Source organism: Chrysemys picta, chromosome 6 (assembly GCF_011386835.1).
Source record: "Chrysemys picta bellii isolate R12L10 chromosome 6, ASM1138683v2, whole genome shotgun sequence".
Lineage (NCBI taxonomy): Eukaryota > Metazoa > Chordata > Testudines > Emydidae > Chrysemys > Chrysemys picta.
The window spans coordinates 104,671,068-104,698,791 of NC_088796.1; the positions used below are offsets into that span (position 1 = coordinate 104,671,068).

At 41.4% G+C, this 27,724-nt stretch overlaps 1 protein-coding gene across 15 annotated transcripts in view; it reads left to right on the forward strand.

Moving 5' to 3' along the window:
• The window catches only part of BNC2 (basonuclin zinc finger protein 2), a 445,041-nt gene that overhangs the window by 253,532 nt on the left and 163,785 nt on the right, over positions 1-27,724 (forward strand). Inside the window, exon 1 of one of the 15 annotated variants that reach the window (XM_042850535.2) lies at positions 8,642-8,846. The exons of the other annotated variants lie outside the window; for them this stretch is intronic. The gene's annotated coding sequence lies outside the window, so the exon portion shown is untranslated. Of the gene's footprint in view, positions 1-8,641; positions 8,847-27,724 lie in introns of those variants that run through there. 15 annotated transcript variants of the gene reach the window in all.

The following is a 27,724-nucleotide window of genomic DNA, read 5'->3' on the forward strand; positions in this document are numbered from 1 at the left end:
GAGCAGGAGAGGAGACGGTTTTGGATGGCTTTTAGTTTTTGGATGTGGGTTCAGTGTGTATGGCTTTGCTAATGATGTTAACTGTACACATGCCAAGAGCTCTGGATGTGTGTATGCTAAAGAAACACACAAAAAATAAATAAATACATTGGCTACATTATCAGCTGTCTCAGCAAGAGGCTAAAGACTGAATGGACTATGGAGACTGAACTACATTTACATTCCTAGAGCTGATCTCTCTGGGTCAGGGTTGTGGCACACTGCTGAAGTGAGCAGCATTGGAAGATTTTACTGCTGCTGCTACCTGTGGAGGTGCTCCTATTCTGTTGGTGAGGAAAGGGCTGTAGCCCAAGGCTGTGTATTTTGTACCTTTTATGATCATTATATTTTCTTATACACATACTTTTTTAAAAAAAAAGTCAGTGCTGATATAGTTCTGAGATCTTAAAATAACAGAATTATTATTGAAAATATTTTGCATAGGACTAGAAAATGTACAGTCAGGAGCCATATACATTGGGAAGGGATGGACTGAAGGATGGAAAAGGTCTTTTCCATCTATAACTCCTATAATTCTATAACTACTGAGTGTACTTTTGACAGGCAAGGATGACAAATGTGGATAGCCCAATGTGCAGCAGAGCACGGGATGGACTCAGGCAGGGGCGGGCAAACTTTTTGGCCTGAGGGCCGCATCAGGTTTTCAAAATTGTATGGAGGGCCGGTTAGCAGAGGCTGTGCCTCCCCAAACAGCCAGGTGTGGCCCGGTCCCTATCCGACCCCTCCTGCATCTCGCCCCCTGATGGCCCCCCTGGGACTCCTGTCTCATCCAACCCCCCCGTTCCCTATCCCCTAACCGCCCCCGGAACCCCCGCCCCTGACTGCCCCCTGCCGCCCCATCCAACCCCTCCTCTCATTCCTGATTGCTCCCACCCTGGGACCCCTGCCCCCATTCAACCCCCTGTTCCCTGCCCTCTGACTGCCCCGACCACATCCATAGCTCGGTCCTCTGACAACCACCCCGAAATCCCCTGCCCTCTATCTAACCCCTCTGCCCTCTATCTAACCCCCCTGCTCCCTACCGCCTTAACGCACTGCCTGGAGCACCAGTGGCTGGCGGCGCTACAGCCGTGCCGCCCGGAGCAGCAGGACAGGCAGCCACGCCATCCGGCTGGAGCCAGCCACGTCCCTGCGCAGCACAGAGCACCATGTCATGCCCAGGCTCTGCAGCTGCGCTGCCCGGCAAGAGCTCACAGCTCCGCCGCCCAGAGCATTGCGCCGGCAGCGGGGCGAGCTGAGGCCGGGGGCTAGCCTCCCGGGGCAGGAGCTCGAGGGCCGAGCAGGAGGGTCCCGCGGCCTGGATGTGGCCCACGGGCCGTAATTTTCCCACCTCTGGACTAAGGTCTAAGGTACTTTTACCCGAAAAAAAAGAAAGAAAATGTTACACCCTTTACCATTAAAGTAAACAATTCAGAGTGGGACAGAATTGACAGAGATCCGTATGGTGATCTCTGCTCCAATACTCTACTCTTCCTGCGTATCTGCTTGAGATTGAGCCCTGTGCAGAGAGAGCAGGATATCAGTCTCTTGATGTGCCATGAGGCTCTGGGGGGAAGAATTTTGCCTTGAATGTTTTCATAAGTGAGGGCTCCTTCACATACCCTATGGCAGTGGTTCTCAAACTGGGGGTTGTAAGGTTATTATATGGGGCATTGCGAGCTGTCAGCCTCCACCCCAAACCCCACTTTGCCGCCAGCATTTATAATGATGTTAAATATATTTAAAAGTGTTTTTAATTTATAACGGGGGTCGCATTCAGAGGCTTGCTATGTGAAAGAGGTCACCAGTACAAAAGTTTGAGAACCACTGACCTATAAGTAGGGTGGATTGATTTAAATCAAGGAGATTTATATCATGATTAAAATCAGCGATTTAAATCAGGGGTTCTCAAACTGGGGGTCACGAGGTTTTTACGTGGGGGTCGCAAGCTGTCAGCCTCCACCCCCAAGTCCCACTTCGCCTCCAGCATTTATAATAGTATTACATATTTTTAAAAATGTTTTTAATTTATAAGGCGGGATTGCACTCAGAGACTTGCTGCGTGAAAGGGGTTACCAGTACAAAAGTTTGAGAACCACTGCTTTAAATCAAGGCTTTCCACATGGCATGATTAAATTACCAAATGGAAAGTTTTTTGATTTAAATCATCAATTTAAATCATGATTTAAATTGCCTTCATTTTCTGTTTATACTTCAGGTATTTCTAAAGAAAGGTGTATTCTTATGGGTTGATATAATCATTAAAATGTTGATTTACAACAAAATAGAGCCTTTACACTAGATTTGGTACATCTTTTTTTTTTTTTTTTTGCTACTTAGGGGGGTACACTATAACTATATACATTTACTTAAGCAATTATATAGCTTAATATTTTCAAATTCTTAATTGTACATTTTAATATGTTCGTACATGGTGAAATATATATTGCTTATTTACTAGATAATTATTTTTTTCTCATGACTTGTCAAGTTGTATAAGGATGGTAACTGATTTAATTAAACACAAAAAATCATTTATTGAACAAAACGAGCCCTTAATACAGTACATGACGTATTGTCCCATATTTATAAAGCTTGACCTCAAAAGATAGATGTTTTTTCCCCGATTCATTCTTTATATAGTAAAGCAGCCTTTAATTGAAAGTTTTTGATAAAGGCTTATAGATTCAGCATTTTTTTTTAAATGTGTTAAGAGATTATAAGAAGTTTAGGCCATAAGGTATTGTGTATTGAGCTCAGTTTTCATTTTAAACAGGTATTTTCAAAAGGAAAAACATATTATAATTTAAACAATAAAATCAAACAATCTGATTTAAATTTTAAAAAAATCTGATTTTTTTTTAAATCATCAATTCTTCATCCACCCTGCCCATGGGCAAAAAATAGACAGTCTATATTGTGTCAGAATATCTCTCCTCCATGGTCATTGTTTGGATCTACATATTTTAAGTCTCAAATACTTATTTATATCATAATGTACATTTTAAAAACTTGCTAAATATATGCATACAGAATAATTTTTCTCTGTGTTTGAAAGTGCTTAGTTGAAGTTGTCCACACAATATTTGTATCTTTAGATACACTTATGTCATGTTTGTCATTAGTTTTCATAATTGATTTCATAATTAAAGACTTGTAAAATAAATATATTTTCCCATGCATTGTTATTATGGGGAACAGAGCGACACATACAAGTTTACAAATCTCACTGTAAAATTTACTTTGGCTTGTGCCTAAAGTATTGTACATATGTGTTGGTACATACCCTATATGCTTCAATTCACAATTTTAGATGTTAAATTAGGAGTATTTGAGCTCTACTTTAAATATCCAGTTGTCAAAACTAGGCTCTTATATTGCACCAGCCCCTCTCTCTGCCCTCGCCTCCCAAAAAATTGCAAATAGGCATTTGCACAATGAAACTGAGTAACTTAAGAACTATTTGCATATGCCATTGTGCAATTCTACATGCAAATATGGACTTTTGTGGGGGTCTCTCGTGGTGCCCAGTTTAGAAAGTGTAGCCATGAATGATCATTTTGATGAGTGAGTGAGAGTGTGAGTATTTGGAACACTTTAGACGTATTTTTACACACTCTGTAAAACCATGTTAATACGAGATCATCTTATTAGACAAATCTCCTGGATTGCTCAGTAATGCTTAGTTTAATAATAAAAACACAAAGCCTCAGCTTGTTTTTCATGGTATTCCTCCTGATCTGTGAAAAAAAAAAATCTTTTTTTTTTCCTGGAGAAAAGCCTCCCTGTCCTCATTCCTTAACCACAGACACATTACAGACAGTGTTTTGGGAGAAGATAATATTGCTCTCATTCTCTCCTTCAGAGGGTGAAGGCAATTGAGCCTGGTGTTGGCCAGCCTGTGGCTGTCCACCATCTGTGTAAGGAATTCGCAATCCCAGACAAAAGAAATTGGCAAAGTCTTCTTTCTGTCTGTTCTCCAGAGCCTCAAGATAGCCATAAAACACCTGGACAAAATCAGCAGGTGATGGCAAGGGAAAAAGAATGATCAGTCACAGGCATTGTTGAATCCTTTGAACATTACTTATAACCTGGACACTGCTGTCACCAGACACAGTTTGATCTTGGGTGAGTTTTCTGGAAGTGCTTTATTCCCTGGCTATATGACAACAGGGGGAACCAGATAATGCGTAGGAGACAAGAGCAAAGCAGAGTTTTCCCATCTTGTAATTCTTATCTCACCTTATAATTCTAGCTTTTGTTACCAGAATTTGTACTTAAATAATCCTGCAGAAATCAATAAATCTTATCAAACTCAGGGGGGAAATGGTCCCATGAGTTTTGTCTTTGTTGTCTGCCTGACCAGCAATAATTAGCAGAAGATGAAAAACTGTGGTCTGCCTCCCAAAATCAACAAATGTTTTCAAAGCCCAGATGTTTCATCATGCCTTTTCTTTTTTTCCATACTTCCAGGCCACTGAATTTAGAACTGACTAAAAGATCAGGGTTTAAGGATTGTAAAGGTTTTCTGATCAGCTTTCTGCTTGACCTTTCATTTTAACACATTCATATAACATTTGTTTCCCTCCCTCACCGCACCCCAACTTTTGAGAAAATGTCTGCTGACTTTTGATTATGGTTTTTGTATAACAGGCTAATAAATGCAGTATGACTGAAAAAATAACTCAACCCCTAGTTTGCTTCATGGTTTCATTCTTCTTTTTATAGTCTGTACATATCTTTCAGTCTATAAGGACTGGCAGAATTTAACAAAATAAAAATTCAATTTTGAATTGAGAGAATAGAGCCATGCGGTGACACATGGATGAATACATTTTGGGAAGTGCATATTTGCATGAAACAGAAATATAGTCTCAAGAACATCGACTTGACAAGAGAAGGTCTGAAGTAAAAGTTCCCTGTCTATTAACCTATTGGTAGTGAGAGTTAGGATTTCAGTGCATCAGTTCTTAACTTTGAGGCTGACAGGCCTGCCTGTGTCAAGGGGCTAAGTTTGTAGCTATTGTTTTGTTGCATTCCCAAAGCTAAGTCTAAACCATAACAAAAAACTGCTGGATCACTTCACACTTCAGCTGTCCCCTGAATCCTGCCTCTCTCTCCCTCCCCCCATACATCCCAACAAATGTAATCCTTCTTCATATAAATGGTGTCAAGCTTAATTGAATTTAGCTCTGTCTTGTTAAGTACATTAATGCTGTGTTCTGTTATTCCTTACATGAAAACTAGTTGCTCATTATAGAGTGGGGGTTTTTGTTAGTGAACCTGATGTTATAGGCAAGGTTGGCTTGCATGGTTCTTTAAGCATAGTTATATTTATGGTTCATATTTATGACAAACTCTGTAACTTTGACCATTAATCAGTTTGTGCAGTCCACTGAAATCATCATGCAAAATACGGACAAAACAAATAGAAGTTCCTGTTACTTCAGTGCAGGATAACCTGAGGGTAACTAAAAGCTTATGTTTTCAGCCTCCTCTTTCAATAATGTATACAGCATCCTTAGTATGGGTTACCAAAGGTGTTAATATTTTAGAACAGCAGTAATAATAATCCTTTTACTCTAGCTAATCATGTGCTAATCTGTTGGTAAGTCAGAAGTATTAGATCATTTAAAATTCATTGTGTCGGGTCAGTCTAAGCAACTGGTGTGGTGCTATAAACATTTGAAGAAAGAGTCTTTGAATTAAAATAATAATGCCAAAGAGTTTTAGTTTTACATGCACAAATTTAAGGATTTCATAGGTTTTAATCCCTAGATAAGAGCATTTGTGTTTACATTGCCATTGAATATCATTGTTGGTTTTTTTATTTAGGGGAAGTTTCCTTTCCTGCAGTATTTCTGAACTGGATTTTGATGTTTCTGTTTTTCACTAGGCAATTAGGGAGAGCTCACTATTAGAGAGCTTCCCCCCACCCCCCATTGGCACTTTTTTTGGGGGGGGGGCAGACGTGGCAGATGTTCAGACCTTTATTTATTAGTTTTGCGTTTGCTTGTAGCAGAAGGGAGATTTTTGGTGTGGGATTTTTTGTTCTGCTTTGCGTTTTACTTCTGATTTTGTTGCCTGAAGATAACATTGAGGCATCTACACATCCTATTACGCTTAAGTTGACCAGTCTTGCAGTTATATAGTTTGGGTTTTTTGCTCTGTCTATTTCTCCATCATTCATTTGTCAACCACCTGAACACTATCCTCTGGAAGGGTGACACAGACATTTTCCACAATCAGAATATTCAGTCAGTACTCAGTAATTAGTTGGCAAGTGTTGGAAGTTGCTGAGCAGAATCATTTTTCCTCCCTCTTTCTGTTGCATTGAGATGAACTGCATCATTCAGCCGACGTGCTTCTCTCAATTAATGGAGAAAGATTCTTGATTGTGCACAAACCCAGTCAGAATTCCTTACTACTTAGCCACCAGGTCAGTGCATATGTAAAAAAGTCACCACTACATATACCAAAAGATTTCAAAGAGGGTGCATTATCAATTTAACACAAAGGGAGTTACATATAGGTATTTATGAGCCTAATTAACCCATAATATATTATGCAGGTAGGTTAGTCCCATGATCATATTTTCAAAACAACCTCTAAATTTACACATGCAGTTTTTCATATTTAAATTTTTACATCTGCATAAATTCATAATTTTCTGTTTCTCAAGCATGCATAAATGCAGTTTATGCACCTAAATCTGAATATTTATGCCAGCAGAAAAATACACGGGCAAAATTTAAGTTCAGAATTACAGCCATAATTTCAGAGGCTCATCTGAAAATTTATTTCTGAAAGTTTATACGTGTTTTTTCATCAATTGATTTCAGGTGTCCAGACATACTCATTTAAAAAAGCTATTTTTTCTTGTTTAATTTTTTTTATATTACTCAAGAATATTAATAGAAACCCAGTTCAGTGCTTTAATAGTAATAATTAATTGCAATTGTTTGTGAAATTAGGATTGGTAATTTTTTGTTATTACATTCCCGCCTCATAAGTGGCACTTGACGCTATCTTTTCAAGAGTGCAGTGCTTGAGTCTGCTAACACCACTTGCTGTGCATGTTTCCTTCAGCAAATCACCTCAGTTAAGGAATAAAGTTTTATTAATGAAAAGATTGTCCTAAAGCAGAGTCTGTTCTGATTGCACGTGTGTTATGGTCTTTGAGGGTGAATTGAAATATGATTGCAAAACAGAAATGCAGAGTACATGAAAGAATAGTTTCAGATCTGAAAAATTGAACTACTTTGGTATTCTCTGCTAAAGTTTTAAAGTACGTGATGGCATTTCCCCCCCTGAAATGCTTTTACAATCTACTACAGTCGCTTAGGTGCTGTGTTTTTTAGATCCATGTGTAATTTACAGCCTGGAAAGTCACTGTTTAATGTTGCAAAATCATTATACTGGTATTTTAATTTCTATCTTACAAATTTGTGGACCTTACTAAATCAAGCAGTATTTCCTATCCATGAACAAAAAGGACCACAGGTTCAAGCTGACAACAGGCAATGTATTCCAACTTGGAAACCTTTTCATTCCTACTCAGATACATTATTTAATCTCACAACCCCATGTTCACTGACTACATTAGACATAGACAATTCCAGGAATTAGAAGATATTACAATGCTCATTCTACAACCCAATTATCTGATTGCTGAAGTATCTAATATTATAGACATGGTAGAAGTGAAACTATCAACCATCTCAGGCCACCGAATTTACCCTCTTTACAAGAAGGTAAATCTCACACAAAAACCCCGCAGAATGTATTTTATAGGGCCTGATCTTCAGAAAGAGAGAAGCAGAGACCTGTCTGTAGTTGCATGCCTAAACAGCTAGCCAGATAATTGCCTATACCCTCCTAAATATCTAGCTGCCCATTTGCTAAATATCCATTTTGCTCATGCAGTATATAGTATTTCTGTGTGCAAATTGTACATATACTCATACTTAGGGGTGAAGGTTTCTGGGCTTTCACAAAATCTGATACTAAGTACCTTTTTCCTCCTTAAAAGAAAGGTTTAAACTTTTATTTTTTATTTAGAAAACTTTACAAATAATTAATTCTTGTCTTAGTTCTCAACAATAATATTTACATCTTGAGGATTTAAATTGATTTTTTTCCTTTTAAAAAAGTCCACGCACTTAGTGCTTTTAATTACAGAACAAACATCCCCATAAGGCTGTTACATGGGATTTACCTTTCTTTAAAGATAGTTTGTTTTTACTAGTGCATGGGTTTATAGTGTTCCTTTAATATGATAATACCAGCTATTACGTAGTGCTTTTCATTGGTAGATCTCTAAGTGCTTTACAAAGAAGGTCAAGATCATTATCCCATTTACAGATGTGAAAACTGAGGTACAGGGAGGGGTAGTGGCTTGCCCAAAGTCACTCAGAAAACTTTAAGGACATTAAGTTAAATTATACTTTAGCTTTTGACTGTCATTACAATGCTGATAGTATCTACACAATTAAGTATCCTAGAGTAGCTTATTCTGGAGTAACTATGCTGGTTAATTTCTCCATGTAGACAAGACCTTACTATGTTTTTGTTTTAAATTATTTTTCCAGTTTTTTTTTTCAAGAGTCTCCCTTTATGGCACCCCACTCTTATTCAGCCCTGGCTTCCCATCTTCAGAGTTCTCCAGAGTTGCAGTGACCTTCCCTTCAGCCATAAAACAGAGTGGACTCAATGACTTCTCAGCACCTTCCTGTCACACAACGAGAACAGGTCACTTCTCCTTAGCATATGTGCAACTGAAGTGGCCAAACCAACTTCCTCCTCCTGTAAGCTTTTTCAGAATTCCACTCTCTATCAGCTTAGCTCCCCCTCATCATTTGAATGTATTGATTGCCCAGGTCAGCCTTCCAGATTTCTTTTAAAAATACTGTATATTTATAGGAAGCAGAATAATGCACTTAAATAGGGCATGTGAATTTGCACTTTCATTCTCCTTGTAAGGTGAAAAGTATACATTGCTTTCAGGCTGGTTTGACATTTAAGGTGACTTGTCCAAAGACAGCCTGGATCTTGAACATGTATATCTGATATGAGGACGGTGAGGTTCCAGAAGACTGGAGAAGGGCTAACATGTCTTTTAAAAAGGGAACAAAGAGGACCTGGGGATTTATAGACCAGTGAGCTTAACTTCAATGCATAGAAAGATCTTGGAACAAATTAATAAACAATCAGTTTGTAAGCACCTAGATGATAATAAGTAACAGCCTAGTTTTCTTCTGTGACAGGCTTAGTTGATGGGGAGATATATCTTGATTGTAGTGCAAGCCTTTTGACACAGTCCCACATGACAGTCTCATAAGAAAACTAGGGAAATATGGTCTAGATGAAATTACTACACCTCTATCCCTATATAACGCTGTCCTCGGGAGCCAAAAAATCTTACCGCGTTATAGGTGAAACCGTGTTATATCGAACTTGCTTTAATTCGCCGGAGTGCGCAGCCCCCCCCCCCCCCCCCCGGGAGCACTGCTTTACCGCGTTATATCCGAATTCGTGTTATATCGGGGTAGAGGTGTATAAGGTGGGTGCACAACTGGCTGAAAGCCTAATTATGAATAGTTCACTGACAAACTGGGAGGATGAATCTAGTGGGATCCCCACAGGGGCTGTCCCCACTGTCCTGGGTCCTGTACTAGTTCAATGACTTGGATAATGGAGTGCATCGTATGCTTATGAAATTTGCAGGTGACTCCAAGTTGGGTGGGGTTATAGGCACTTTGGAGGTCAAGATTAGAATTCAGAATGACCGTGACAAATTGGAGAAATGATATGAAATCAAGAAACTGAAATTCAGTGAGGCCAATGCAAAGTTCTGCACTTAGGAAGGAAAAATCAAATGCACAAATACAAAATGGAGAATAACTGGCTCGGCAGTAGAAGAGCTGAAAAAGATATAGGGCTTATAGTGGATCACAAATTGAAAATGAGCCAACAGTGTGATGCAGTTTAAAAAAGACTACTATCATTCTGGGATGTATTAACAGGAATGTCATATGTAACACATGGAAGGCAATTGTCCTGCACTAGTGAGGCCACAGCTGGAGTCCATTTCTGGTTGCCACACTTTAGGAAAGATGTGGACAGATAGAGAGAGCAGAAAGCTACAAAAATGATAGAAGGTTTGGAAAACTTGACCTTATGAGAAAGGGTTTAAAAAAAATTGGCAAAAAAATCTTGAGAAAAGAAGACTTAAGGGAGGACCTGCTAAGTCTTCAACTATGTTAACGACTGTCATAAAAAACAGGGTTGTTCTCTATGTTCACTCAGTGTAAGACAAGAAGTAATGGCCTTAATCTGCAGCAAGGGAGATTTAGGTTAGATACTTGGAAAAACTTTCCAACGATAAGGATAGTGAAGCATTGGAATAGATTTTAAAGAGAGGGTATGGAATCCATGTCATTGGAGACTTTTAAGAACAGGTTAGACAAGCACCTGTCAGGGGTTGTCTATATATGCTTAGTCCTGCATCAGTGCAGGAAATTGAACTAGATGACCTCTCAATGTTCCTTCCAGCCCTACATTTTTTATGATTCTGTAAATAATAATAATTAATAATAAATCATTAACAACTTGTGAATGAGGCTATTTGTAATAGTAAGCACTATGCCCAGTAGTGAGTGTTTGCAAGATAGGGGATTCAGTTTGTAAAGCACTGTATGAATTTACTGCACTGTATAAATGTGTTTTAGTAATGGTCATTGTCACTGCTCTCTTGTTACTCCTCAAGTTTTCTTAGAAACAGAACTCAATGAGGCCTGTTCTTGGAGAGAGTGCATGCATGTAGTTAACCATGTGCACTGCTCAGTATGGGACACAATGGAATGATCGGATCCAGAGGAGGAATTTTTCAAGCTAGTAGACCAGGTGGGCAAATCATCCATTTTTTTCTGCCATTGGGTAGCATTTACAAGGAATCTGAGGTGTGAGAGCAGTTTCCAGTATGGGCTTCAGGTCAGATATGCTTGTCAGAAAACATACCCTGGATATTTAAGTGCAGATAAGTAGCTGATCCAGCAGACACCTATATTTTCGGGCTAATTGCCCAGATTGTCCACACTAGCTGTTTGTTTTATTTCAGGCTGCCATACAGTAGGATTTTTCCTAGCTTACTCAACATGCTGAAAGAAAAACCCAAAAAACCCAACCCAAAACAAAACAAAAAAATTAGCAGTGCAACTAAAATGCCCACTAGACCCTGCTATATAGCCTCAAAGGTAGAAAATCCCGAATTCAAGCTATGCATGCATTGATTCAAATGAGCACAATCTGGATTTTTCTGCCTTGATGAGAACATTAAAGATGATTTTTAGTATGTGTCTAGTTGAATATTCATTACTTTTTTCATCCTTTTTCTACATTTTAAATAAATATATTTATACTTTTCAGATTACAATAATTTCATGTCTTTTAAAATGTAGAGGAAATCATTAAATGTGAACAGATAATTCATAAAAATACAGAAAGGGTAGGAGTGTCATTTTGTATATGCATTCAGTATTGTGTCATGAAACAGCTACTCAATTTCAGGAAACAGCTAATGAATATGAACACTTTGAAAATTAGTTGCCCATTCCATTAATTGTTTATTTGCAAATGAAAAGAGCTAGTAAGAGATATTGTTTGGTTTCTGGAAATTGCTCCACCAAACTATCTCCAGATGTCGGGGGAGGTGGGGAAGGAAGAAACGGCGTCCACTTTTTAATACATATGAAGTATTTTGTAGCACTTTCACAAATCACGATCTGTGTTTGGATGTTGTTTTTGTTTTGTCTCCTATTCCTGTGCACTTGCACTTCATTTCCCCCCTTTTGTCTGACAAACTGAAGATTAAAATACAAACAGCAGCTTTCAGCAGTCTTTTCTGCTGAAGTTCGAGGGCTCTGACAGAAGAATAGAAATTGGTTGTAGCATTATCAGTGGAAAGAGGACAAAATTACTACTGTTTACCAGTTACTGGGAACCATTTTACATCTGATTTTATAAATATTATGTTTAGGAATAAATAATAAACATTTTGTAAGAAAGGACAATTATCTGTTTTTGACCTTAAGAAGTTGAGAATTATGAAGAGAGGTGCATTTCAATGACAGTTACTCCACAGTCTGTTGTAAATGCGTTTCTGGAGCACTAGCTTGTTTTAAGATGCTCTCATTCCAACTTGTTATACAAATGACTGCACTCTAATAAGCAACAGATTTCTTCCTGAATCTGTATCAAGCAAGTCTGTGTTTTGTTTTTGGGTTTTTTTTTTAAACTTGAAACTTTTCTGGACTCTGTATATATGGATCTTGGCACTACTTGACTGCTTTATTAGCTAAGCCATACCTAAAACAAGCAATGCCCCCATTCCCCACACCCCCCAAAAACCCAAACAAACCTGTGTTAGGAACTGTTAGGGAAACTGGTCTCTGTGTGAGAACCAGCCAAAAACAACATTGGATTTGTGTTCAGGGTTGAATTGTACGCGTCTGTTAAAAATGGCAACTATGCTGCAGTTCACTTTACAGTTATTTTCCAGATTATTCAAAATACTTGAGCATTAGAAAAATCCGTCTAGTCCCACAGGAAAAACTGTCCAATAAGCCTCTCCCTTCATCTGAGGGTCATAGAGGAAACCCTGGCTAGACGTTTTGGTGACTAATTTAAAATATCTGGCAAGACGATTGATAGCGCCCTTCCTTTGTGTTGTGACAAATATATTTCGACTGCAGTTTATTAACATAATCCAACACAACCACAGACATATTGTATGTATTATAGCATAGAATTGGAAACATTTTTGCACATCACAATCTTTACTCTCTCTTTTTTGACAAGGATCTGGATAATTGCCTCAACAAATGAACTGCTGTGTTCAGTCTGTTTCGATAATTTCATAAATTGTTTTCTATGCTAAAACTAAGCAAGCTTTTACTGAATAAGTAGAAAGAACCCCAGTGTAATTACAGAAGCAGTATTATTAAAAAGTGTGACAGAAATGGCAGTTTAATTGACAGCTACTTTCTCTTTGCTTTATTACAACAAATTAAATATCTCATTGAGTGCCAGTTAGAGAGCAACAGTCTCTCTCTCTCTCTCTCAAACTTGGAGTTGAGATTCATCATAGAAAATTGTCCTACTGGTTGGAATATAAACCACTAGCTGTGGTTCTTATTGCCTCTGCAAACTATATTTCAAGTCAAAAGGAAAACAAAATTCTCTAAGATAAATAACATTTAGCTCTTATACAACTTATTTCATCCAAAGAGCTCCTGGTGCTTTACCAAAGAAGGGAAGTATCATTATCCCCATCTTATAGACGGGGAAACCGAGGCAAAGAAAGCTAAGTAACTTGGCCAAGGTAACACAAAAGTGAGTGCCAGAGCTAGAATGGAATCCAGATCTACCGTCCTATTTACTGGACCACACTCCAGTCAATATGGCCCTGATCCAAAGCCCATTGAAATCAATAGAAGGACCACCATAGATTAGTGGACTTTGGATCAGGCCCTTTTATATAGTAGACCCTCAGAGTTACAAACACCAGTTACGAACTGACCGGTCAACCACACACTTCATTTGGAGCCGGAAGTATGAATCAAGCAGCAAGGGGGTAGGAAAAAGTAAATACTGTGCAATATAGTACTGTGTTAAATGTAAACTACCACAAAATATAAAACAAAAGTTTAAAAGAAGAGATTTGACAAGGTAAGGAAATTTTATGTGCTTGTTTCATTTAAATTAAGATAATTAAAAGCAACAGTTTTTTTCTGCATCGTAAAGTTCAAAGCTGTATTAAGTCACTGTTCAGTTGTTCTTTCAAAAGTTTACCATAATGTTTTGTTCAGTTATGAACAACCTCCATTGCCGAGGTGTTCATAACTCTGAGGTTCTACTGTGTGTGAGTGTGTGTGTGTGTGTATATATGTATGTATGTGTATATATATATATGTGTGTGTGTGTGTATTATATCTCTCACACACACACTCTTACACTTGAACATATAAAAAAATTCACACTTCCAGACAGATTTTTTTTCACCCCCTAACTATGTGGAAACTTCAATAAGGCTTTTCTGTTTTTAATTTTATGATTCTGTGACACTTTTGCAGACTATAAAAGAAATACATCAAGAATAGTGATATATATTTTGGAAGAATATAAGTGAACAATTTCCCTAGTTTTAAGGCTTCTTTCTCTCATCTGTTTTTTAAATTAAACACTAATTACTATGTTTACACCTTCTCATTTCCTGAGGGGGGAGGGGTTTATGTGTGTGTAATGCTTGCTGTTTCAGACAATCCCTAGACTTTATAGAGGCCTCCATCAACTCAGTCACAGCATGAGCTTAGTTACCGAGGGACAGGTTCCAGACTCTGCAAGAACTCAGAGCCTGTGTAGTCAACAGTTCTTCTGTCCCGGCCAGGACTTGCCTATCCCTCGTCCACATGGTCCCATGCACATACATCACCGCTTTCGCTCACCTCTATCTTCGTATCCTCCTGATGTGGCTCCAGAGAATTTACTCACCCACATGCTGTGCCATGGATTGTATGCTGGCAATTCCCCCCCATGGTACTCTCTTCCCTATAGTGGAGGACAGACCCACGGCAGGTATATGCGTGGATCCCCTTTCTCTCATACTCCCTGGACAAGACGGTGATCACTGACGTGTCCTTCGTAGGTTATGGAGTGCACATGGGAGATCACATGCCACAGGGGACATGGATCCCTCCGGAATCTAGATTCACATCTTGCATCTGAAGAAGTGAGGTTCTTACCCATGAAAGCTTATGCTCCCAATACTTCTGTTAGTCTTAAAGGTGCCACAGGACCCTCTGTTGCTTTTTACAGATTCAGACTAACACGGCTACCCCTCTGAGACTATATTCACATCGACATTCTAGAACACTGAACCATAAGGAAAACATGCCAAGCATTTCCCGCGGCCATCTGTTCCCATCGTGTCTGACAACACCACCACTGTTTACTACAGAAAGAAACATGAGGGCATGAGATCAACTGCTCTGTGTATGGAGGTGGTCAACCTCTGGAATTGGTGCATCACCCACCAGATCCTGTTATCGTCAGCCTATCTCCCAGGACTCAAAATATGATTGCAGACTCACCCAGCAGATGGTTTGTTATTGATAACGAGTAGAAATTACACAACACCATAGTATGCGACATCTTCAATCAATGGGGGAATCCAACCAGGAACCTCTTTGCCTCCCCTGCCAACAACAAATGTAGCCCATACTGTTCCAGGGGAGGAATTGGTCCCCACTCTCAAGGCAATGCTCTTATACCTCACTGCCTTCCCTCTTCTTCTTCTTCTCCTGCTGCAAGTACTCCACATGATCAGACAGGACAGAGTGATGGTCATCCTGATCTCCCCATGCTGGCCCAGACAATTCAAATTTCCCAAACTCCTCTGCATGTCAGCCCATTCCCCAATTCCCATCCCCGCTTTCCCTGAGCTACTGATGTGGCACCATCCTGATCCAGAGACGCTTCACCTCGGAGCATGGCATTTGGATGGGCACCTTTTCTAGAATGGGCTTGTGCATCAGAAGTGCAAATAATCTTCTTGAGCAGCAGGAAGAAGTCCACCAGATGTTTTTACCAGGCCAAGTGAAAATGTTTCACCTCCTGGGCTCAACAGAAAGCTCTCTCCCCGGAGGAGGTGGGCATTTTTGAGATGGGGCAACCAGAACTATACACAGTATTCAAGGTGTGGGCATACCATAGATTTATATAGTGGCATAATGATATTTTCTGTGCTATTATCTATCCCTTTCTTAATGGTTCCTAACATTCTGTTTGCTTTTTTGACTGCTGTTGTATATTGAGCAGATGTTTTCAGAGAACCATCCACAATAACACCAAGATCTCTTTCTTGAGTTGTACAAGCTAATTGGGAGCCCATTATTTTGTATGTACAGTTTGGATTAAGTTTTCCAATGTGCATTTTTTGCATTTATCAACATTGAATTTCATCTACCATTTTGTTGCCCAGTCATCCAGTTTTATGAGATTTTTCTGTAACTCTTTGCAGTCAGCTTTGGATTTAACTATCTCGAGTGATTTTGTATCATCTTCAAACTTTGCCCCCTAACTGTATACTCCTTTTCCCAGATCATTTGCGACCCACGAGCATCTTTTTGTAGACTAATTGTAAGTACAGGAATGCTTCTCAAATTTCTGGCCACTTCTGACAAGGAGCTCCTGTACAGTTTCTTAAATTTGGAGCATTGCTTTCTTCTTGATTCTTAGCAGAAGTTAATTCTATTTGTCTAATTTCTATGGTCTGAGTCATTGAACTATTGCATCTCTAGTCACAAGTGTGGGATGGATTGTTGTAGAAAGAGAGATCTTTCCACAGTTGTATAATGTTTTTCACAATATTAATTAAAATTTGAAATATAAACACCAAAATTAATCTTAGAATTGTAATCACTGATTAGCAATTTTGGGGGGGGTTAATTGAATCTATGAATCTAATAAAATACTTGTTTTAATGGGCCATTTCATGCTGGCTGCAGCAGAGAGTGGGGCTGCCAGAGAACTAGATTATGGCTTTCTGATTTCTTTGCCTGGCCTCAGTTTGGGCAATCTAGGGGCTCCTGTAATTTACTCCAATTGGCAGTGGAGTGCTGGAGTGCATTGCTGCTCTCTCTTCCCACTCTGACAAGCTATTGCCTATGGAGTTGTGGGGATTGCTGCTGAAGAAGAGACAGCTGTGTGTTCACTGAGGAGTCAGGACTCTCCTATGAAAGGAGAATCCCCAATGAGAGAGTTATGCTCATGTCTGCTCCATTTTTGACACCCGAGCTGCACAAGTGGAGCAGAGAAGGAGTTGATAATCAACTCTTAATTATTTGTGGAAGTTTCGGAAGAATTTAAATGGTTTTTAAAAATCAATAGTATTTTAGCAGTTTCAAATTGAAAAATCAAAACAACCAAAATCTGACCGTCAACCTATGTCTCGCTTTTCTAATATGTATTTTATGAACTTTGGGGCATTGGAATTGCCTTTAGCTATTTTTCAAGAGGAGCTTGGCATAATTCTGAGTGCATGGTGGTGATGATATAGGTCTTTGGGACAGGCAATGTTTCTGTGTTTATGCATGAAATAGCCTCAGCTTGTTGTTGGTGCTATACAAATTAATTCAAATTAAGTTGAAGCTACCAACATTTTTCTCTCTCTCTCTCTCTCTCTCTCTCTCTCTCTCTCTCACACACACACACACACACACACACACACACACACACACACACACACACACACACACACACACACACCATGGAAAGATTGGTGAAATTTTTCCACAGCAGTCAATAAAGATCCCTAAGTGAATTTTATGTCCGTGCTTTTCATGGTGTGTGTTTGTCTGTATTTAGTGCAGGTGCCTGGATGGTTTTAACAAGCGGCTCCTAATAAAGACTAAGTAAAGAGCCAGAGTGGTTGGAACAGTGTTCTTGATAGGCACTATATTTTGCTTCTTCACTACTGAGCTTTAATTTGTTAGGATTTAGAAAGCTTCTGAGAGTTTTGCCACTCCTTACTACAGTCATAGAGGTAGAGGTTAACCACTTGAGTGTTGTTTTCAGTTGCCTGAGAACAATGTGATGTAGTTGATATATTTACATTGATGTAAATTTGAGAGAGCAGTTGTTCTGTGTCCTCTTAACTGTCACTTTCACTCTTCCTCTGACCTAATTTATTATTTTTTCTTGTTTACGTTCTTTCCCAAGCCCTTTTTTCTCCGTTTCTCTCCCTCTGTTTCTGTTTTCTTCACCTTCTGACTCTCCTTGTTTCTTTTCCTTCCCTCTGTTGTCTTTCACCTCCTCCTGTGCTTCTTACCCTTTGCCTTCACTCCTGTAACCAGGGCCGGCTCCAGGCACCAGCCTGGCAAGCAGGTGCTTGGGGTAGCTGCTCCGGAGAGGGGCAGCACGTCCAGGTATTCGGCGGCAATTCGGCAGACGGTCCCTCACTCCCGCTGGGAGCAAAGGACCTCCCGCCGAATTGCCGCCGCAGATCGCGGCTTTTTTTTTGGCTGGTTGGGGCGGCCAAAACCCTGGAGCCGGCCCTGCCTGTAACCTTTCTGCCTCATCATGACCTGTCATTCTACTTCTTTCCCAGTATATTTACTACTTTTAAACTGTACCTGGACCAGTGTGATGGCTTTGCTGCGACTTCTCAAAGCTGATTGGACACCTTCTGATAGTTATTCTTCTTAAAGCACTAAAAGTTTTTAATTGTGAGGAAAAGAGATGGCCTAGCATTGACCTAAATGCTCATTTAATTAAACCATTGGACCTGACTAAGCCAGAAAACTGTGAAGCAACAAGAAAATTTTAGTATCCAAAATGTTGTTGTGTGTGGGATTTTCTAGACCACCTACTCTTTAATGGTCTGTTCAACTTTTTTAATTGGGTGTTGATGTTAAAGAGGAAATTACTGAGCTACTGGAATTGTCTGTTTGAGTAATATTTAATTTTGGTTAATAACTTTGGCATATTGTCTCCTTTAGAATTTGGCGAGTGATTGCAATGTTTAACCAAATCATCTGTTTTGTTAGTCTTCATAATAACACCTGCTTTTCATCTCTGTGGTCCTCTCAAGATTTAGTGAATTGAATCATTGTTTCAGAAATGGAAGAAAATTCAAATATGTGGTGAAAAATGCCCACTCAAAAACGTAGTAATTTAAAACACACCTTTCACCTAACCTAGCATGTTTAAAAAAGAATGAAGTCACATAATATACTATGGTACTTTCCATCTGATGACCTTAAAGTGCTTTATAGAGCAAATTCTCACAAAATCCTTCAGTATTAATAGCTCCACGTAAAAAATGGAGGAACTGAGGCACAAAGCTATTAAGTTACACAGGAAGTCTGTGTGGCAGATCTAGAAATAGAACCTATATCTTCTGACTCATAGAGGTAGAGTCTCAGCTGACGTGAATAGTGTGCTTTGTGTTTCTTCTCTTACCTAGTAGCTGTAACTCTTAGGTTAAATTCTTGGCTCCCCTGCAAAGCTCAAGTAAACTGAGGGGGCCATTAGGGCACAGGGAGGGCAAAATCTTGCCTTCCATTCTAAACCCAGCTTATGCAGCTGATCTGCTACTGAAGCAGCCCTTAGCAATGGCCAGTAGCTCATTATAGCCCATGCATGAGGTTTTTGAGTGATGGCTTGGGACACTCTAAGTCCTATTGGCCCCTTTCCTGCCACTGACTAGGCCAGCGCATGAATCTTTACTCCTGTAGAATGTGCTGCCACTGTGCAGAGAGCTGCAGTCTCCTTGTGTAGTCAGTCCCTTGTGCCACAGAACCATGGCAGTTCCTCTGTATTGGCTTTTTCACAGGCTCTCCAATAGAGAGGAATTTTTTCTTTAACATACATGGTTTAAAAGAGGGAGAGAGAGAAAAGAAAAGAGCTTTAATAATAATAATAACCTGTAATAACAATGGCACCAAAGAACAGTCTGATCCCCCTTCTTCTTGGAGTGGTTCCACTCTTGGTGTCTGTGTCCTGAGTGCATGGCCGTCAGAAACTTTTGCCCCTAGTGGTACCTGCCGTGCAGCTTGAGCGACCTATGCAGACACATGCCACTGCATGCAGGTATACGGAGCAGAGCTGCCCCAGTGCCACTCAGTTCCTTTTTGTCACCCACGACAGTCATTGGAACCCCCGTTCATTGCTAAAACAGTTCTGTCAGCTCAGTGTATATAGTTGTTACAGTTAGTAAGTTTTAGTTGGTTTTGCTTGTTTTAAAAAAAAGTGATTTTATTGTTTTCTCCATTTTGGGGTTCTCTCACTGGCACTGACGCATGGCCCAGTCACCAGGCTTCCAGCTGTGTGCTTCCTGCTCACCACCTCTCGTGGTGAGCGACTCACATGGCAATTGTCTTAAGTGCCTGGACGAAGTGCGCTGGAAGGACGGGTCACAGATTTGCCAGAAATATAAGCCTAGGACGAAAAAGGGTAGGGAGGCGAGGCTGCAGTGCCTAATGGAGGCGGCGCTGAGACCACCGACGGGGCCGTCACGGTGCAACTCAGTGCTGAGAACTGCAGCTTCAGTCAGAAGCATGCCTCAAAGATTGTCAGAGTCCTGGCACAGATCGCCGTCACCTGTGCCTAGGAACTTGGAAAGCAGAGTGAAAGGGATTCAAGTACGGGGCAGCCAAAATCTAAGCACTCCTCCTCCAAATCATTGCCTAAGTCAGCACCACTGACGCCAGTGCCAGAGCAGATGAAGACTCTCTCCTGATGATTACAAGACATGTATCAGGAATTGTTAGAGAGGCTGGCTTCAGACTTGGGCCTTACAGTTGAGGAGGTCAGGGAGTCCTCTCATCCCCTGACTGATATTTTATCAACAGTACGTCCAGCACTGCCAATCAATAAGGCCGTTTTGGAGCCTGTAAAGATGCTATGGCAGACCCCATATTCATTGCCTCCCACCTCAAAGTGTGCAGAATGCAAATACTATGAGCCCTCCTCAGGGTTGGACTCTCTGTGCTCACCCACAATGTTCCCTCTAATATTTCCCACCCATGTGTGCAATGAATTTTGTTATGTGCACCAATATGGGGGTGATGTGTGACACCTTCACATTGGTGCACATAACAAAATTCATGTGGGGGGGTGGGGCGGAAGGGTTCGGAGTGTGTGTTGGGGGGGTCAGGGGTGGTGCAGAGGATTGGGGTTCTGGGGTGCGGCTGAGGATGAGGGGCTCAGGGCTGGGGCAGAGAGTTGGGATGCGGGGGGTGCGGGCTCTGGGGTGGGGATGAGGAGTTGGGGGTACAGGAGGGTCCTCAGGGGCTACAGCGGGGAGAAAGGACTCCCCCCAGCTCTATCTCCCTGCAGCAGCACCTAGGCTGGGGGAGGCACGTGTCCCCACTGCAGCAGGTCCGTGCTGGAGAAAAGGCATCTCTCCCCGCCGCAGCCCTCAGCCCCCGTGCGGGGCTTAATAGGCAGCTGCATGGCCACGCAGCTTAGAGGGAACTTAGTTCACCCCCCGCTCCAGGATCATTCTTGGTTGCAGCAGCTAATGAGAGGGAGTGCCAGGGTATCAAGTTGCCACCACCAAATCAAGAGAGGTAAAGAAACTGGCCTCGTTTGCAGAAATGTTTATTTGACTGGGGGCTTGCAGTTTAGAATTGCCAACCAACAGGATCTATTGGGGCATAGTACTCTACTCTGTTCCTTGAGAATGCTAGGCAGGACTTCTCATCCTTGGTGAACGAAGGCAGATTAATAGTGAGAACTTGGCTGCAGGTTGGGGTGGACGCGGCAGACTCAGTGGCTAAGACTATGGCTTCCTATTCAGGACTTGCCTTTTGAGGGTCCTTCTCTGTTCTCAGAGCAGACAGACAGCAAGCTCCATGGCCTGAAGAACTCAAGGGCGACCTTGAAGTCCTTAGGTTTTTACATGCCTGTCCTGTGGAGGTGGGATATACCCACCTATTTGTTTCTACCCCTTCCAACTCAGCCTCCCTCCTCGACCCTCCTCAGGGACCAGTGTCCTAGGCAGCATCTTCTCCAGGAGATACAGACTCTTCTTCAGGCAGGTGCCATAGAGGAGGTTTCATGGGATCACAGAGGGAAAGGGCTTTATTCCCACTAATTCCTTATCCCAAAAGCAAAGGGCAATCTCAGACCTATTTTAGAGCTGCATCAACTCAACAAATTCTTAAAGATAAAATTCCTCATGGTCACCCTAGCTTCTGTTATCCCCTTCCTGGACACTGATATGCCAGCCTCCATTTACAAGACACCTCCTTCCATGTAGCGATCAATCGAGCTCACAGAAAGTACCTCAGATTTGTGGTAAATCAAAATCATTACCGGTTCACTGTTCTACCATTTGGCCTGTCAGCAGCTCCCTGGGTTTTTTATGAAGGTTATGGTGATAGTAGCTGCCTTCCTCAGAAGATCAGGAGTGCATGTTTATCTCTGTGTGGATGATTGGCTTGTCAAGGGCTGATCCAGGGTGCAGGTACTGTTAAGTGTGTCTTTGATATAGTCAACATTCAGTGCTCTGGGACTGTTAGTAAATACAGAGAAAAGTTTTCTCTCCCCGGTCCACAGGATAGAGTTTATAGGAGCAGTATTTGACTCAACTCAAGCCAGAACTGTTCTTCTGAACTCAGGGTTTCAGACAACGTGATCAATTGTTGTAGATCTCAAAGTTTACCCGGTCACAATAGCCACAAAACCGAGGCTCCTGGGGCATATGGTCTTGTGTACGTTATGTAGTCAAGTATGCCAGGCTGTGCTTCAGAATTTGGCAGGATTGGCCTGCCTTAGTCTGCTCACTGAGCTGTCGTCATCCAGACCAGCGTTTCTCAAATGCGGCCGCATGCAGTCACCAGCAGGTTTTCCTGTGACCATGACAGCCTCCTGGGCATAGAAGGCGAAGGGAGTAAAGCAGCGGCCCCTCCCTGCAGTGTCCAGGGACTCCTGGGGATGGGTTCAGCCTCCTACCTCCACCCTTCAGCTGTAGGACTCCGGGGTGGGCTTCAGTCCCCTCCACTCCAGAGGCTCTGGAAATGGGTTTCAGCCCCACTCCCCCAAGGGACTCCAGAGATGGGCTTCAGCTCCCTGCCTGGCTCCAGCCATAGGGCTCCGTCTCTGGGCTTCAGCATGGCAGGCCTTGCCATGTGCCGTGGTAAAGAGGCAAGGAGTGGGGTGAGCCTGGGGTGCGAGGCTGTTGAAGGGAGCTCAGGGCAATGGGGGGAGGAAGCAGCGGGGCCAGGGGGGAGGTGATGGGGAGACCGAGGGGGTGGAGGCAGCAGAGGCAAGGGAGAATCTGTGGAGGATGGGGTTCGGGGGCCAGCAGGGGCGAAGGGCACGTGTGACACTCTGTACCTTGGGGGAACACCCAGCACCCCCATGTTCATCCTTGTAAAATGATTGTGTGGTATCCAATGCAGAATTTGTCATGTTGGGTGTCTTTGGAAGGCTCATGATGCACTGAGCATGGTTGTTATAGTGATGCTATAGTAATTGTTGCAATAATGTTACAATAATGTTCTAGATTATAATTTCATGTATATAGTTATGAGGCTGAAAATGTATCCTCGTGACTTAAAGCAAGTCCAGGCAAAAACTCTCAAGAGCAGAGGGGCAGTTCCACATCTCATCAGGGCATGTATGGGACAAACCCAGCCCAGCCTCACAGGAACAAAGGATGCTGGCCTGGACAGCAACAAAAGAATCTGTTAGACTCTTGAGGGAGTCACTCCGCTTCCTTTGGTCATTTTGGAACTGCGATGAGGTAATGCTCACGTGACTCTGGGGGGGGGGGGGCAAAGCCAAGGGGGAAGAAAGGACATGATAAAAGGGAGAGACATTTGCCATGCTCTCTCTCTCTCTCCCCCACCTACATGTACAGACGCCACACCAAGCGACTGAAGTGCTGATCAAAGGGGAGAGCCTGGCTGAAGAGCAACCAGACAGCCTGTGGCGATAAACATCTAAGTTTATAAGGACATTGAAAGTGTTAAGATCAGTTTAGAATGCGTTTTGCTTTTATTTCATTTGACTAAATTTGACTTGTTATGCTTTGACTTATAATCACTTAAAATCTATCTTTATAGTTAATGAATCTGTTTGTTTATTCTACCTGAAGCAGTGCATTTGGTTTGACGCGTGATAGAGACTCTCCTTGAGATAACAAGCCTGGTGCATATCAATTTCTTTGTTAAATTGACAAACTCATATAAGCTTGCAGCGTCCAGCGGGCATAACTGAACACTGCAAGACAGAGAGGCTGTGTCTGGGACCAGAGATATTGGGTAGTGTCCTTCGGTTGCACAGTCCAAGGAGCAGCTTACATGCCAGAGGCTGTGCATGAACAACCCAAGCGTGGGGGTTCTCACAGCAGAGCAGAGTAAGGCTGGCTCCCAGAGTCAAGGATTGGAGAGACCTAGCGGCTCACCGGTCCAGACAACACCAGTGGAGAATGTCACAGCACTATAATACAACTGTACATTATTTTTATTATTGAGTCTGCAAAAAAACGCTATATAAATAAATTACAATGATTTGGACATGTAAAGTTAATTAAGTATTCTAGGAAAATTTGTCAGTGCTGCCACCAGCAAGAGTCGGTAGCCGCGCTCTGAGGCCACCAAAAATTTTGTTGTGTCAGAACCCCTGAATTCTAGACTCAGTAATGAGGACACCCTCTCATATGCTCACCTCTTTATATTGGTGGACAAGTCCAGCATATGTAGGTGTTGGTGTTTGATTTGCCTGCTTGCACACAATGCTCACGCTAATGACAGGTGCATGTACCCTGGGCTGGGGCTGAGTCCATCTGGGTTCTCTTTAGATTCAGGGGACTATGATCTGCAGAGGACTTAGCTTTACATGTCAGTGTCACAGAGCTGAAAAATCTCAGACTGGTGTGCCAAGTATTTCTGCTGTAGATCAAGGGAAACAGCATGTTAGTCCTCACAAACAACACATCTGCAATGTTCTGCCTCAACAAGCAGGGAGGAAACCGCTCTTCTCCACTTTGTTGAGAGGCAATTTTCCTTTGGGAGCTCTGTATTACCAACTCAATAAATCTAGAAGTTTCTTACCCACAGGGAGTCCAAAACAATTTGGCAGATCACCTGAGCAGATCGTTTGTGTCACCTTGAGTGGTCTCTTTGTCCAGATGTGGCCAGATACAGTGGGGGTTTCCATCAGTGGGGGTTTCCCCAGGTTCCCTGACAGACGTGATCTTATCACCATGGTAAGGCAGGCTCTTCTATGCTTTCCCACCAATCCCACTGATTCACAGAGTATTACTGACAATAAAATGGGACTAGGCCAGAGTCATACTCATAGCCCTGGGATGGGCCCATCAACCCTGGTTCTTTATTCTTCTGGCATAGTCAGTGAAACCACCAATTTCACTTTCATTAGACTTGGACCTAATCTCTCAAGATTGTGGTCACCTACTCCACCTGAGCCTGCAAACTCTTCATTTAACTGCATGGGTGCCCCATTGATAGATGTTAGGGAGCAGTCTTGTTTGAAAGAGGTTCAAAGGGTTTTGCTAAGTAGAAGAAAGCCCTCTACTAGGGCTACTATCTCTCTAAGTAGAGACATTTCTCCAGCTGGTTGCATCATTCTGGACTATTGCTGTCTCATTCTTTGATTAAATACATACTAAATTACTTATTATACCTGAAACATCAAGGATTGGATGTTAGTTCTGTTAAGGTATATCTAGAAGCTATTTCAGCTGTCCATCCTAAAGTGGATAATTGGTTTATTTTTTCTAATGACATGTCAAAAACCTTATTGATAGGTCTAGTCAAATTGTATTCTTAGGTGCACGATTCTGTCCCCCTGTGGGGTTTAAACTTGGTGTTGTCCTGACTTATGGGTCCCCCTTTTGAGCCTTTGGCTACTTTCTCTCTGCAACATCTGTCAATGAAGGTGGCATTTTTGGTTGCCAGCACCTCTACCGGAATGGTAGAGAGCTGCATGTGTTAGTGTCTTGGACTCCCTATACGGTCTTTTTTTAAGATGGTTTTATCTGCCCCCACATCAGAGGTTTGTCCCACTGATTGTATCCTCTCTCCATGTTGGCCAGCAAACTTACTTCCCTGCATTCTTCCCAAAATCAGATCTGAGTAGGGAAGAGGAATATTTGCACATGCTGGATGTCAGAAGAGCTCTGGCATTCTACCTTGACAGAACCAAGCAGTTCTGAAGTCCTCTGAACAGTTTGTGACAGTTGCAGACAGAATGAAAGACCAATCAGCTTCTATTCAGAGAATTTCTTCTTGGGTAGTCTCTTGTATATGCATGTGCTATAACCTGGCTAATGTCACCCTGCTGAGCAGAGTCCCATCTCATTCAATGAGATTGCAGTTAGTCTCTGCTGCTTTTCTAGCACATGCTCCAATTCTGGACATTTAGCGGCAACCTGGTCCTTAGTCCACGTGTTTGCTTCCCATTATGCTTTAGCTCAGGACTCAAGAGACGATACTAGAGCTGGGCAAGTTGTCCTCCAATCTTTGTTTAGATAAATATAATCCCACCTACTGTTTCACAGCTTGTGAGTCACCAAGAGTGGGATGCACACGTGCAACCATTGGAAGAACTAAAAATAGTAACTAACCTGTTCAGTAACAGTTGTACCTCAAGGTGTGTTGTACGTGTCCATTCCATGACCCGACCTACTCCTATTCTATATTGGAGTTCCAGCAAGAAGGCGCTGGGGGAGACTCTGCTCCTTATACCTGCACAAAGTGGCATGTGGCAGCTGAGAACACTTGAGGTGCCCAGCAGGTACTGCTGAGGGAAAATGTTCTTGATGGCCATGCTCTGGGCACACAGACACCAAGAGTGGAATGGACATGTGCAATGCATCTTGAAGAACAATGGTTAGTGAATGGGTTAGGTCAACTATAACCATTTTTACAAACACTTGCTTTCCATGAAAAGAAAATGAAAAGAAAAAAGAAAAAAAACTGAAACTTTTGTTGTGACAGTCTATTCTGGCCAATCACTGTTTATTAGAAGAGGAAATTTGCACAGTACAGCAGTTTTAAAAAAGAAAAAACACCCCACAAAAGCTAGGCTAACACCCAGAAGTGCTTCCCCCTGTTTTACAAGGTCTTTTTTAATTAAAAAGGATTTACATTTATTTAAAGACATTTTTATAAATTTTGATTTGAATACAAATCATGTCATACAGTTTTGCCAAAATAAACTTGGCAGCTCTCTTTTTTTTTCTTTTTTTTTTCCTTTCTTTTTTCTTTTTTTTAGTGTTGGCATGTAATGAATATTAATGGAGCATCACTTCCCTGTGTTTGGCGTGATACTTTCTCCATGTAAATACTGGTTTTGAAATACCAAATTTAATGCATTCAAATTATTCAATTCACTTTTCATTCATTGATAAAGAAATTGCCATTTCTGTTCTGTAACAACTTGAATGTGTTTGTTATGCAGTGAAAATTGCTAGCAGTTTTTAAATAAATAAGAAAACTCAGTTCCATAAGTTAACCCTCTTATCAGCTTCTTGGTGCATCTTGTCCCTTCTGTATCTGTGTTTTACACTGTAAACTCCTTGAGTTAAGGGTTCTCTGTTTTTTGTGTTTTACAGCGCCAAGCACACTGTCGTTAATTACATAATAATAGGGAGATAATAGGGAGCAATAAATCAGTTTGGATAAAGTAGAACTGACCTGAACTTGATCCCCAAACTCAGACCAACCCCAAACTATTCTGGGGTTGGAAAAAAATCTGATTCTAAAAATGATTATCATCATACACCTCTGCACCCACTGGCTTTGTTGGAAATGGAAACACAATTATAAATATATTGTAACAGAGTCTGTTTTTTGTGGTATATGTGGCACAATTGTTTCCAGAAAGTTACAGAAATCTCATCAGAGAAGTTAATGTTGTGCAATTTGCAGCCCAGTTTCCGCTTGCCTCAGTTTTTAATAAGGGTAATGAGGAACTCGGGGACAGTGGCAGGGTGGTTAATGGGAACAAGGTTATGGAAGTAGAAATTACCACATCCAAGGTGGAAGTCAAACTCAAAAAGTTTAATAGGATCAAATCAGGGGGCCCAGATTATCTCCATCCAAGAATATTAAAGGAACTGGCTCATGAAATTGCGAGTCCAACAGCAAAA